Here is a 14,627-nt window from a genome sequence, read left to right on the forward strand (position 1 = left end):
CCTCAAGAACCAAGCCAAAATAAGGAATGCATTTTATGCATGGAAGTTGCAGCATTGTTTATGAGAGAAAAAAAGAAGAAACGTAAAGTATTCACCAATAGAAGGTTGGTTAAATTATGTTCCAGCTCCTCAAAAGACATTATATATAATTGTTAAGAATTACAACTATAGAGATCACACAGCCACACGTGAAATGCATATGATACATTAAATGAACAAGTGGAAAAATTGTATATACACAATGAAACAAACTATTTTTAAAAATGTATTCATATAGATTAGACTGGAAAGACATGCACTAAAATAAAATAATGATGAGCGAAGTTGTCTCCACTTGTCAAACTCTGTCACATTTTACAATTACCTTCATGAATAATAAATGTGAACAGGGGGTGTTTAGGTTGGGATTTCAAACCCACGCAGTATTTCATATCATTACGGCATCGGGCCCACACCTGGCCTGAGGCTACGAAGGCTGCCCAGGGCACTAAGGGAGCCCAAGGTGGCAAAGGACCTGCGTCCAGAAACAGGTGTGAGCCTGGCCCTGCTTTAAGGTGTGAAATGGAGGTGCTTCCAGACCCTGTGAAGGTTCCAGGACCGACGGAGGCCTTCCGTCCCCCAGAACTGGAGGGAGGGCCTGGAGAGGGTGTGCTGTCCCAGGCAGAGTTTGGCAATGCCTGACTCTCTCCAAAAGGTCTGCTGAGGGGGGCCTGCCTCTTCCATGTCCATCTCTTTCCCCACCTGAGTGCTTTTCCAAGACACTGGTCAGGAAGAGACCAAACTGATCTTGTGTGCTGTGACCACCGCTGGCACTGATTTATTTCACTAAGGGGTTTGTGGGACCTTCAAACCGAGCTCACTGGAAACGATGTGCAGAGACCAAAGCCCACTCCTCTACCAGGCCCGTCCCTGACTGGACACAGGACAAGGGGGAGAGAACAACGATGACAAGGATGCCGCCTACACAGAACTGACATTCACTCAGAGCTCCGTATGTGCTGGAGTTGGAAAGCAGAGGCACACCTGTGTTTCACTCTTCAGGGCATCCCTGAGGTCTAGTACTGATGTCCCCATTTATAAGACAAGGAAATTGTGCAAAAAAGGGCACCCTCCTACACTGATTGGACAAATGCAAATCAAAACCACAATGAGGTACCACCTCGCACTGGTCAGAATGGCCATCATTAATAAGTCTACAGATAATAAATGCTGGAGAGGGTGTGGAGAAAAGGGGACCCTCCTACACTGTTGGTGGGAATGTAAGCTGGTACAACCACCATGGAAAACAGTATTCAGGTTTCTCAGAAAACTAAAAATAAAACTACCAGCAATCTTACTCCTGGGCATACATCCAGACAAAACTACAATTTAAAAAGATACATGCATCCCCATGCACTGTTCACAATAACCAAGACATGGAAACAACCTAAATGTTCATCAACAGACGAATGGAAAAAGAAGAGGCAGTACATATACACAATGGAATATTACTCAGCCATAAAAAAGAATGAAATAATACCATTTGCAACAACATAGATGGACCTAGAGATTATCATACTAAGCAAAGAAAGTCAGAAAAAGAAAGACAAATCTCATATATCACCTATATGTATAATCTAAAATACGACACAAATGAACCTATCTATGAAACAAATAGACTCACAGACATGGAAAAGAGACTTGTGGGTGCCAACGGGGTGGGTTGGAGAAGGGGAGAATTGGTATTTGGGGATTAATAGATACAAACTAGTATCTATAAGATGGATAAACAACAAGGTCCTCCTGTAGAGCACAGGGAACTATATTCAGTATCCTGTGATAAACCATCATGGAAAAGAAGATGAAAGATAAAGACTCATGTGTCCGCCGGCTTTGAAACTGGCAAGAAGTAGATTCAAATCCAGGTTCCAGAACTTTATAAATTATCAACCTCTCTAATTTTCGTAGCTTTGTCCAGAATGCTAGATCTTGAGAGGATTAGGAAAGTATGTACAAAATATTTTGAACAGGGCAGATGTTCAGGTGTAGCACCCTCACCATAACACTGCGAGGATGTGCTGGACCGGGAAGAATTCAGTGCCAGGAAGAACACATCAGAAAGCTGGTTGGCCTTACGTGGTTGTGAAACCCAGCCAAGTTGACTTGAGCCAAATCAAGCAGGCCATGCCAGGTCACCCTCATCCACGCACACACACGCTTACACAACAGTACCACAACCCGGAATTACCAGCAAAACCCACCAACGAGGGGTGCCTGGGTTTCTATTTACAGAAATTCTACCAGTGAACCTTACCTAAAATTTAGACCCTATATTCCTCTAAAAGGGAGGAGGTAGCTGCAAACAGAAGATCTAAACAGAAACACAAAAGAAACAGAGTATCAAGATTGAGGAAATGAGGAAACAAATCTGAACTTTAACTCTGAGCTTCCCAGAGAGAGAAGGAAAGGTGACAGGAGAATGTAACACACAGGCCATTACTGCCCTGAAGCACCCAGGGACCCCACATGAGAGGAAATTACAATTCACCAGTTTCTGTCTCTCCAAGAATTCACATTCCAGAGGCACTGCAACTCATTCTGGCAAAAGACATTTCACTTACTTTAACTTGATTTTTAAAAATCAGCAGAGGGAGTTTTCACTGTGATGCAGCAGAAACGAACGCAACTAGTATCCAAGAGGACATGCATTCGATCCCTGGCCTCCATCAGAGGGGTTAAGGATCCGGCCGTGGTGCGGGTCACAGATGAGGCTTAGGCCAGCAGCTACAGCTCCGATTCTACTCCTAGCCTGGGAACCTCCATATGCCACAAGTGCAGCCCTAAAAAGCAATAAATAAATAAACAAAAACAAACAAAAACAAAACAGCAGAGAATTGGATGGTAGAGGTCAACAAAAGGTTCAAAGGCTGATGGCTTGATCCTTGCCAAGCAAAGGGTGACCAGTACCTGTGGCTCAGGTTGTGATGGAAAACATGCAGGCTGGCAAACATAAAACTCACAATTTCCTTGCCCACTGGTGAGCAGGTGCCATGGAGTCAGTTGTCAATTTCAGGAGGACGCACACATACCAAGAAACATCATACATATATACACATGCATGTGCGTAAGTGCACTCCCATGCACACATCAATGTACACACTCCTACCCACCCATCTACCAAGCTATCTACGCTATTTGGAGTAAAGAGACTAGAATTCAAGCCCTAACCCCATCTCTTATTAACTCCCCATTAGGGACAGGAACTCTGTCCACTGTAGTTGCTGTTTTGTCCCTTGTACTTGGTAGAATTTCCAGATAACTGTTCAATAGTCATTACTTTCTTCTTTCTGTTTTCTTTTTAGGGCCACACCCAGAGCATATGGAAGTTTCTGGGCTAGGGGATGAATCGGAGCTACAGTTGCCAGCCCACACCACAGCTATAGCAATGCAGAATCTGAGCCGTGTCTGCGACCTACACCACAGCTCACAGCAACACCAGATCCACAACTCACTGAGCGAGGCCAGGGATCAAACCCTCATCCTCACAGACACTATACCAGGTTCTTGACCCACTGAGCCACAACAGGAACTCAACAGTCATTTATTGAATGAATAAACAACAACTTTTAATGCCAAAAACAGAACAGGAACAAGAACTGAGATTTAATGAGAAGCAGTCATGGGCCAGGAACCTCCCAAGGCAAACAGCACATGGTCAGGTAGGAACCCTAGTTCAGACCAGACTCCAAAGCCTATGCCTAACTGACCACATCCTCATCACGAGTGAGGCCAGAAGTACCTTAACACAGACTGGATTTCTGGTGAAAACCCTGCAGTTGATCGTGAAAGTAACGGATTTAGAGGAATGGGTGGAGGTGGACTGAAAATAGCTGCATTTCTCTGCTGCTCCTCCCGGGGGAGCCAGGGGAAGGGGCGACCAGACCCCATCCCTTGTGGACTCTGGGCTGGGCCATGTGACTTCTTTTCCTGAGGCAAGGAGGGGCTTGCAAGAGGCCTGTGCCCTGGGCCTGCCCTAGAAGACCCGGCCCCAAGGGGGCCAAGAGTACAGAAGTTGGCCTGGGTCACTGGCCTCGTGAGGCCACTGGGAGAGCCGGGGCGCCCAGACCTCAGCCAACAACACTGCGGGACGCATGAGTGAAGCCATCCTGGACCAGCCACGCAGCTGTCACCTGACCACAGGGACTCACATGAGCCTCTGGGAGCCCAGGAGAGAACTGTCCAGCCAAGCCAAAGGGCTGTGGGAAGCTGCACGTCCCTCCTGTTTCAGGCTGCCACGTTCAGGACGGTTTGCTGGGCAGTAGCAGACAAAGAGGACAAGGATGCAGAATGACCAATGCAGGAAATTGTCAGCAATGGTTTGATGGTAATCAGGAAGCTGGTTTGCTATGGCTGCTGCCCATAAAAACCTTGGGGGTATGACATGAAAGGGCATTTCAGGCTAAGGATTCTACATGGAGCAAAGCCAGGACCAGGCACACCGTGTGAGCAACAGCCCACACAGTGGATACTGTACCCCTTCAGTAAATACAAAAACAGATCTGAGGGAGCCTGCACATTAGCAGGGCTGGGGAAAAAAACAAAAAAGCAAGTGAGCTTTTGAATTTTAGATGCCATCTCTCATATAACTAACATATTGATTTCACAAACATATTTTTGGCATGTTTACCATTGGCCAGGTCCTTTCCAAGGAGGTAGAAATGAAGAGATAATTGTACGTGGTCAGGCCCTGCCCTCATGAGTATCAGAGGCGTGGTGTGTGATCACGGGCACATGTGCGTCCTCCCTGGGGACTGCAGTTAATGGTCACCCATAGGACCTCTGTAGGCTCCTGGCAGAGTGCCTGACACATACTCCATGTTCAATAACATTAGAATGGCTATTAATACCAGTGCAAAGTCTCGACACTGATAGTATCACTCCACTGTGATGTGTGGATGGGCTGGAGAAGGTGTAGGAGGGAGGGCGTGCGGAGGGGCTACTGGGAGATGACAGTGGTCATCCTGGAGAAAGAGGGGAAGGTCTGACAGGGAGCAGAGACTCCGGGCTCTGGCCCAGGAACCAGGAAGGGAGCAGCTAGGGGGGTTGGGACAGGGGGGATTCCTAGATTGAGAACACACCCTCCTGATCCCACTCAAACTCCCAGCATCATTAGTGATCAAAAGGCAAAAATGGAAGGCATGCCTACCAACTCTTCTGGGCCGGAGCAAACTCTGGCAGACGCAGTTCAGCCAGGGGCCTGGGCAAACTAGCAGCCTGGCCCCAGGACTCCAATTCCTCAGAAGCATCTTGGTCCCACAAGTCTCCACTGAGAAAGGGACTAAAGAGGTGGCCAGCCCGCAGGAGGTGGGCTGACTGTGTTTCCCTCTGCACTGACCAATGCTCCCCAAGAGCCAGCCTTCCCACCACCCAGTCCTCACCTTGGGTCAGAACCAAGATGGCCCTGGGTGATCTGGCACCTGGAGATCAGTGCACACCCCAGGGTCCCCGAAGACTCTGTGTGTGGTTCTGTGAGGCGTAGAGCCCCAGGGCCCAACACTGACAAAGCCACTATCCCCTCCCCACTGAGAAAAATCTGGCACATCTGGTCCCAAGCTAGAGTGATTTTCAATGTCCGCTTTCAGGCTGGACCGAAATGCAAAGGAGGGATCCAGGTAAAGATGTGGAATTGGGTGAAATACCCTCGTTGATCTGGCCTCACACTTGAGATCCTTCTCGTAAACTGAAGGGAGCACTAAACCTTTTGAGAGAAAAGCAAGAAAAGCGTTTGGCATCACGTGCAAATTTGAGGGGTCGTATGACATCACACATGTCTGTGGAGGAAGGAGCAACTATTAAGAGCAAAGAAGACGGCTCCCCAGTAAAGAAAACCTCACAGCCAAAAAGCGCAGGCGTGGAGACAGTGCTCTTCCCCGGGCTGGGCAATCGCAAAGCAGTGTCTACAGATTACAGGTCAAAAAAGGTGCTTTCTGTAAAACTCTATTTCAACCACTCGTCTGTCTCCTCTAAAAGCAGTGTCAGCAGCCTCTCCAGACACACGGAATCTGCCCCTCCACCCACTTCAAACATCTGATGTCAGAATAAACACATCGCTGGCAGGGCTGTGGAAATGTGAATGGCACGGGGGCTGTGGCGCTGCTCGGAAACTCTGTTGCCGGTGACTCACAGCTCGGGGTGCGGGCGGACAAAGCTGAGCACCCATCCAACTAACTCGGAGGCTGTCAGGACATCTGTACCTGCGACTAGGATGGAAAAACACAAGAGCTCCCAAAGGAAAGAATGGGCCTCCCAAGTCCTTCAATTCGCACCCTGACTTGATTTGCACCCGGGATGTCTGTCTAGCGGGGGTCAGGTTCTGCAGCCCCAGCTGACCCCTTGCTCTTAGGCGAAGAGGGGGGATCCCCAGCTAAAAACACCCTGCAGACTATCCATTGGTCCAGCTCTGGCAGAGCACTGCGGGAGACTGAGCTCGCACTCATCTTCCTGGTATTTTTCCAAAACAAAAGTTGGTGACTTCACGCTTAGTTCCTGTGGCCAAGGAAGGGAGCCCACATTAGCGACAGCCTCAAGCCTCTCTAGCGTCTCAACAGGCGCCTCATCCTCCCACCGGAGAAACGCACTGGCCCCCGCTGGGTCCTTCTCCTTCCTCCCACCACCCAAGATGCCACCCTTGTGTGGTCCCAGGGGCTTCTTTCACCCCATCAGCTACATGTGCTCATTCGACACCCCTGCTACCAGACCCCACCCCACCAGCTCAAGCTTACTTCTTACCACCCCAACAGCTCAAGTCAGGCCTGTTCCAACAGGTTCTCCACACATATGATCATTCTCACTTCCTTGGCTCAGCCCATGATGGTTTTTTTCCTTTTTAATATAAAGTATAATATACACACAGTGAGTTCACTCTAGTGTACAGCTCTGCAAATTCTGACAACTGGTCACAACTGTCACCGATAATACTCTCTCTCCCAGAGGCTGTGCAGCAGGATGTGATAGAAGGGCCTGGACACACAGCCTCTGGCTCCCCCACTGACCTGCGGTATTGTTCATGGGCCATCTGACTCCAGACTGTTCCTTTAAAAGATGATGTTGGCTCTGTGCCAAGCAGGGAAGCTGGAGCGGCCAGTGTGCTAAGGGACCATGGCCCTCTTCTACTAAGAAAGTGTCCCAAACAGAGGAAAATCCACCCTGTGACTCCAGGCTCGCACCTCGGCTCCCAGTACAGAGGGTGCAGCAGCTGGATTTCTGACAGGCCTGAACAAATATTTAAAACACACAAAATATACATTTTCAATGCACAATGGGGATAAGCTCTGGGCATAACAGCCCAACAGACACTCTGATTATGCAAGCTCTTTTCAAAAGCTTCCAGCCTCCACGAAGCTAATCTGACAGAGACTTATTATTCTCTCCAAATAATGGGTGAAAAAAGAAACCATTTTGGAGTCTCTGTAAGACAGACACCCAGGCAGACAAGCCTCCACAATAAATCTGCATAAAAGGTGGTGAGAGGACCTGGGCCCCAGTAGCTTTTATTAATGTATCAATTCCAGCAGCCCCCCCACAGAGGGATGCCCCGGGAATGATAACAGCCACTGACTAGAGGTCCCCAGGACCCGCAGTGGGGCAGGAGGCCTGGCCACAAGGACAAAGGCTGTAATCCATCTCACAGGAGTGGGGAGTGGGGAGCAGGGCCACGAGATGGCTGAGCTCACAGTGTTGGACAAAAGAAACTTCTCACAAGTGAGACCTCTTGGGCTGGAATTATGAAAAGACAGCGGGGGCTTGAGGCGGGGAGGGCACCGTGGGGGGCTGATGACCGGTGAATTAGAAGGCGTCCTCAGACAAAAGTGGGCATTCTCGATGAATTATTTTTTTGTAAGGACTGGATAAATTAACACCAAGGTCACTGCAACGCTTATTTTTATGCAGAAAGTATCATGGGTATTTTTTTCCTCTCTTTCCGTACCACACTGGGAATTAAAATGTACTGGCTGTGATTTAAAAAAAAAAAAAAGTAGTCACAATAAAGACAGAAAAAGAAAAATCTTTTAAATGCTTATGGATGAGCCCTCATAAGTTACTGTTTCAGGGTGTTTATCAAAGATGACTACAGAAATACTCTTGTCTACAGGGAAACAGGCAATCAATGAATTGAACTGAGTCCCAGGCATGGCACCAAGCTGATTTGGTTTCATTAGCTCACTTAATTTGATCTCACTTATATGTATAAAAAAGGACTAAATGCATTTAGATGAGTATTAAATTTTACTCACAGCAGTGGACAAAAATCCCTAGGGCACGAAAGATGGGGGTGATTTTCCAAAACCAGAGCCAGGAAGAAGGTAACACAACAGTTAACGGGAGGAAGCCGGAGCCTGAGAAGGTGAGCAAGGTGGTCAAGTCCTGTCCTGCTGATGCACCTTGGAGCCAGCGACCAGGAACCAGGAGACGTGGGGATGGGCGGCACAGTGAGGAGAAGTGGATTTCAGGGGCATTGGGAGGGTGGGGCGGTGGGGGTGGAGAACCGAGGCTGGGGAGGAGGTGGCATTCACCCTGTCCTATAAGACAAAGGAGAGGATGGGTCACAGCAGGATTAATCAACTGGTTCCCTCGGAGCCTCTCCTTTCATTCCTCTCCAGGCTTTGCACCAGTAGCCCGGGGCTTCGAAAACTTTTGTGCCAAAAGCCGCAGGAAGAAATAAACTGGCTGTAGAGAAGCAGCACACAACTCATATCATAAATGTATATATAATACATATACATAGACACACATATGCACACACACACATATGTGACAAGTTCCATAAAATACTCTCTACGTTTACATGTGGGATGTGCTGATATCTTCTCTGGTCTATTTTTTTCTTTGAAATACTGGTGCTGTCCTCTCAAGTTTCATCATCTACTTAGTAGGCTGAGATTTAGAGTTTGAGAGCCTTGCCCTCATCTTCACAAGAGTCGTGTCCAAGGTTCCAGCCTGTCCATTTGCACACTGTTAAGTCTACCCCAAGGCAAAGAGGTCGAAGAAGCCTCCAGGCCCACCGGTCTGAGCCCTCGGAGTCCACGGGCAGCTGCGACCCCTCCCCGCTGTGGAAAGTAACATAACATCTTTTCTATCAAAGGAAATCTTGGTTACTCCATTTTGCTCCGGTTTCGGCTCAAACGCCCCCTGCGACCCCCTTCCTCTTTACCTCTTTTCCCAGCAACAATCTGTTTCAATCAGCCAACAGGGAAGAATGTGCACCCTGACCTGACCCATGGGAAGGGGACAGGTACATCACCTGCGTTAGGGATAAATAGGGGAGGGTCCTTTGTTCGGCGCACGTGCTGTTTGGACACCTGTGCCCTTCTGCAGAAGTAAAGAGCCTTGTCGGGATTTCTCCTTGTCTACGTGTCTCACTTTCCGACACTGGCAACCCGAGCCAGCATTATCTTAATTTCCAACACCCTCAAGCCGTGCAGCCCCTCCCCAGGCCTGCCTACTAGGATATCACAGGCAGGGGGGTGGGGGGAGGTGGGGGCGTGGGGGGGAGGCAGAGTCTGAGCTAACTAGAGAACAGGAAGTCCTCCTCCCAGCCTGTGCTGGGCAGGACCGGGGGTCAGGATCTGAGTGCTTTATTGAGGAAACACAGGCCCTACATCATCTCCTCTATGGCATCCTGTGCTCTAAGGGCAGCTCACATTTCTGGCAGGGCCGGAACCTCTGGCTTCCTGGCAGCACCCTGATTGATATTAGACCCTGTATCACCTTTATCCTCCCCCTGGTCTGGATCTAAACATGCAGCCCTGAGCTTGAATGGAAACAGCAGTCAAAGTAAAAGACGAAGGTTCTACCAGGTGACCGCCCCCCCCACCGCACCCCCAGCCTGTGCTCTGTCCCGCAGGCTATGCTGGTTGTAGGGGATGGGAAGAGCCAAGAGAGACGACAAAGGAAGCCGTGGTGACCATCAACCGCCCTGTGATCATTATGCTGACAAAGAACCAAGTCCAGTCCGGGAGGCCACACAAAATCTTGATTGTATTTCTGAACAAGAAAGAGTATAAGGTTCCAGGGAGCCACTCAGGTCGGGGAGCTTAAGTAGCAAAGAGCTGCATGGACATCACACGAAGGCCTCCACACCCACCCTCCCCATGCATCCAGCCCAGCCCTCAGAGCTGTGGGCGGTGGCCCAGCCCGAGGTCCCGTGACTTGTTTCGCAGCCACAAGGACTGACTCCACAGGGAAGGACAAGCTGAGAAGGATTCCTCTGGGAGAAGGGCGGCTCCCTGCCTCCCGCCACCTTGAAAAGGCAAGGGGAGCCCACACAGTCCCTGGTGGGCGGCCAGACACCGCAGCTGCTCATCAGAGGCGTCCAGACAGAACTGTGGAGCTTATAGAATCCACACAAGACAGAGCAAAAGAGCTCGAGAAGGACTCTGAAACTCTGTGAAGGGAAAAGGCATCCTTGTCAAAAAGGTCACACCACCCAGGAGACAAGACTTCCACTTTCAGAATAAGACGCATGTCCCCTCCCAACACGATCTCAGATCTCAACGTGGAGCCACTCACTTTTCTGCTGACAGAAACGAAGACCGGGGGCAGAGGAAGCGGAGCTGTTGTTTTAGTAAATCTTAAAGCAGTTTTCAGGAATAGGATCAAAAGTTCAAAAAAAAAGACGTTTGTTTTATCCAAACCCAAGTTTCAAACATACCCCCTTGGGAGATGTATGAAACACTGTCGGGAGTAACAGGGGCTCCGAGGTGGGTGGCCACCCAGTCACCTCCCCACCCCCACCCTCACCCTGGGGGCTGTCACTCTACATTGTGGCAGGATCAGAGAAGATGCGTGACGCCTCCAGAGAAGCTCTGCGGAGCTGGTCCAGCAACCCGCCTGGGAGGTCCATCTCCAGGAAGGAAGGTCCCCTGAAGTGGGCCTGGCCAGAGGGCAGGTTTGGGGGGTCTCCATCCCGCCGCCCTATTATACAACTGAACAGTGCATGGCTACAATTTCCCTCCCTGGACACAGAATTATTCAATACATCTGCCTGTTCATATTTACACGGCTGAGACGTAAAACAACAAAACCTAAACTAAGCCTGCCACCCACCTCATTAAGCCAAGCAAGGCAGCACGCTGTGGTAGGACACACAAACACACACACACAGTGACACATACACACACTGACATAATGACACACACACAAGTGGTTTCTTCAATCCTCTTAATGCAAGGGTCCTCGACCTCTTGCTGAGTCCCCTGCACCAAAGGGGTCCAGTGTAACCCCCCAGAGTCACTGGGAGGAGGGGGATCACCTCCCCCAGCAGCCAGCCCAGCATCATCGCAGCAACCTGGGGCTCAAACCACTAACCGCACGCACAGTGGGCAGTAGCCCACAAGACAGCACCCTGTAAGGTGGCAACCAGGCGGCCACAATGACCAATACTCCTGCACCCTAAGTGGCCCCACACTGCCCCCCCAACCCCAGGCGAGACAAGGTCCAATCAAAGAGCTGCAGCTGTGTTTGTAACCAGGGGACGGAGAATCAGACACGGAGGCCCTGTGAGAGGCAGGGCCCTGTCTCTAGGACCAGGCATCTGGCCACATCTGCAGCAAGGAGGGCAGGCAGAGGGCAGCATGCCTGTGCTGAGGGAGGAGCTTGTCCAGACTGTGAGAGGGAGGAAGGGGCAGGGGCTGGGGGCAGGTGGGGAGGGTGCTGCAAAGCAAGCTCCCACTGAGAATGTGAACTTGGCCCTGGTCTGAGAATTTAAAAGGGACAGGAAGGAAGCTGTGGCCAGGGCAGTAGACCAGTGCAGAACAAGCCTCAGACCACGGCCGGCCCAGCACCACCAGCTCTCCAGCCATTTCTGCCTGAGTCCTGGACCCGCAAAGGGAGCACAGAGGCCAAACCACACCTTCTCCCTGAAGCAGGTGGTTTTCTGGGAGCTGTGCTCACCATAATGAATGCTTTTAATAAAACGAGGGCATTGTATCCCATGGTCAGTTAAACTAGGAAAAGAGAGAGAAAGGGTTTGGGTGTGTTCATTTTAGTTGCCATATTTATTGGTCCAGTGGCGACATTCCAGAAAGAGTACAAAGCCATTCCTCTAAACTGAGGATGGAGTCCAATCTCAGAACATGAAGTGGGATCCGTTCTACCGCCTCCCGACTCAGTGAGGTCCCCACCCACCCAGCTGTTGGGACTCTGCCTCCTATTTTGTCTGCTCTGGCCCTTCCTTCCTCCCAGTGCTCAGGTCACGGTGAAGGCCCAGCCTTCTCACCTAGACCCTGCAGGACCCTCCCAATCGCCCACCTGCCCTAGACTGGCTTCCCTGACCCCCTCCTGCACGGCGCTGCCCAGGGGACACAGCACAGATCATCCCTCCCCAGAGCCCCACACGGTTCTCACCTCCCCCTGCTCACCAGGTTCTCACCTCCCCTGCTCACCAGGTTCTCAACTCCCCCTGCTCACCAGGTTCTCATCTCGCCCTGCTCACCAGGTTCTCACCTCCCCCTGCTCACCAGGTTCTCACCTCCCCTGCTCACCAGGTTCTCAACTCCCCCTGCTCACCAGGTTCTCACCTCCCCCTGCTCACCAGGTTCTCACCTCCCCCTGCTCACCACGTTCTCAACTCCCCTGCTCACCAGGTTCTCATCTTGCCCTGCTCACCACGTTCTCACCTCACCCTGCTCACCAGGTTCTCACCTCCCCTGCTCACCAGGTTCTCAACTCCCCCTGCTCACCACGTTCTCACCTCGCCCTGCTCACCAGGTTCTCACCTCCCCCTGCTCACCAGGTTCTCACCTCCCCTGCTCACCAGGTTCTCAACTCCCCCTGCTCACCAGGTTCTCACCTCCCCCTGCTCACCAGGTTCTCACCTCCCCCTGCTCACCACGTTCTCAACTCCCCTGCTCACCAGGTTCTCATCTTGCCCTGCTCACCACGTTCTCACCTCACCCTGCTCACCAGGTTCTCACCTCCCCCTGCTCACCAGGTTCTCACCTCCCCCTGCTCACCACGTTCTCACCTCTCCCTGCTCACCACGTTCTCAACTCCCCCTGCTCACCAGGATCGCAACTCCCCCTGCTCACCAGGTTCTCACCTCCCCCTGCTCACCAGGTTCTCACCTCGCCCTGCTCACCAGGTTCTCACCTCGCCCTGCTCACCACGTTCTCACCTCCCCTGCTCACCACGTTCTCAACTCCCCTGCTCACCAGGATCTCAACTCCCCCTGCTCACCAGGTTCTCACCTCCCCTGCTCACCAGGTTCTCACCTCCCCTGCTCACCAGGTTCTCACCTCCCCTGCTCACCACGTTCTCACCTTGCCCTGCTCACCACGTTCTCACCTCGCCCTTCTCACCAGGTTCTCACCTGCCCTGCTCACCAGGTTCTCACCTCCCCTGCACACCAGGTTCTCACCTCCCCTGCTCACCAGGTTCTCAACTCCCCCTGCTCACCAGGTTCTCACCTCCCCCTGCTCACCAGGTTCTCACCTCCCCCTGCTCACCACATTCTCACCTCAGATGTTCACCAGGCTCACCTCCCCCTGATCACCAGCTCCCTTCCTAAGCATCCCCTCCCATGTGAGACAACGCAGCAACCTCCACTTCCTGCCCTGCCCCCAGGGGGGACCTTTCTTCCAGCGTGGCCCTGATCACACTGCACTGTAATCACACTGTCCCTGTCTTTCCTCCTGAAAACAACAGCCCCAGACCGCAGGGTTGGCCCCTTCTACTGGCCAGTGTGCGGCTGGAACAGCAAAAGGCACACACGGGTACCCCCTGGACGACCTTCTTCAGAACCATCTGCTTCCCTCCAAGCTGGCCAGGAAACAAGGGGGCAAGGGCCCCCATCAAGACTTAAAAGGAAAAGTTTTCTCAGAATAAGGAAAGAGTCAGAAACGTGGTTTAGTTATTAACAATACTGGAGGAGAGGGTGGTCACATGTGGATCTGGCAGTCTGAGCAAGTTCTCGGGCAGGGGATACAGAGGGACTCGAGACCCCCCCCCAGCTGTGCCCCTGGAGGGGCTGCCTCCGAGGTACACGGAGGGTTCATAACCAGCCTGCCCATAGCTGACCAATTTCCCACATCCAACTCCAGAAGGCCAAGTATAACGGCTGTCTTTTTAATTCCAAGCCCAGAAAGAGGAAGGAAAGATGTGCTTATTTTCAGCCAAACCGAAAACCACAGGCCTCTCCAGATCAGGGAGGAACATGGGAGGAGAGAGGGCCCACGAGGGGTCAGACCTGCAGCTCAAGCTGCATGCAGCCGGGATGTGCCCACCAGTGGCCCAAGGTCCCCTGGACCAGGCTGACATTTCTTCTCCTGTCCGTACATCTCCCCGTACCTGAGACAGGGGTGAGCTTCCTGCACTGGGCGGGAGCTGGAGGAGGATGAGAGGCGAGCAGCGTGAGCTGTCTTCTCTGTAATTAAGTCACTTACGGAGACCTAGTTCCGAACTTGACCTTTCCATGTCCGGGCAGAACCACAGCCACCGGGACAGCTGCTGACACTCTGGGGAGCTTCCTCCCTGGGCCCGGAGACACCTGCCCACTGCCCGTGGGCTGCCCACAGGGAGTGCCCGGCAACACGTGGCAAAGCCCCACTTGCTGTGGTCAGAACCCACACGTGATTGCCCAAGCCCCAGCC

General features: G+C 51.6%; 1 protein-coding gene across 4 annotated transcripts in view; it reads right to left on the reverse strand.

Annotated features, from left to right (window-relative positions):
* GALNT2 (polypeptide N-acetylgalactosaminyltransferase 2) overlaps window positions 1-14,627 on the reverse strand; it is a 180,125-nt gene that overhangs the window by 97,868 nt on the left and 67,630 nt on the right. The window lies entirely within an intron of this gene.

This window comes from Sus scrofa, chromosome 14 (genome assembly GCF_000003025.6).
Source record: "Sus scrofa isolate TJ Tabasco breed Duroc chromosome 14, Sscrofa11.1, whole genome shotgun sequence".
Lineage (NCBI taxonomy): Eukaryota > Metazoa > Chordata > Mammalia > Artiodactyla > Suidae > Sus > Sus scrofa.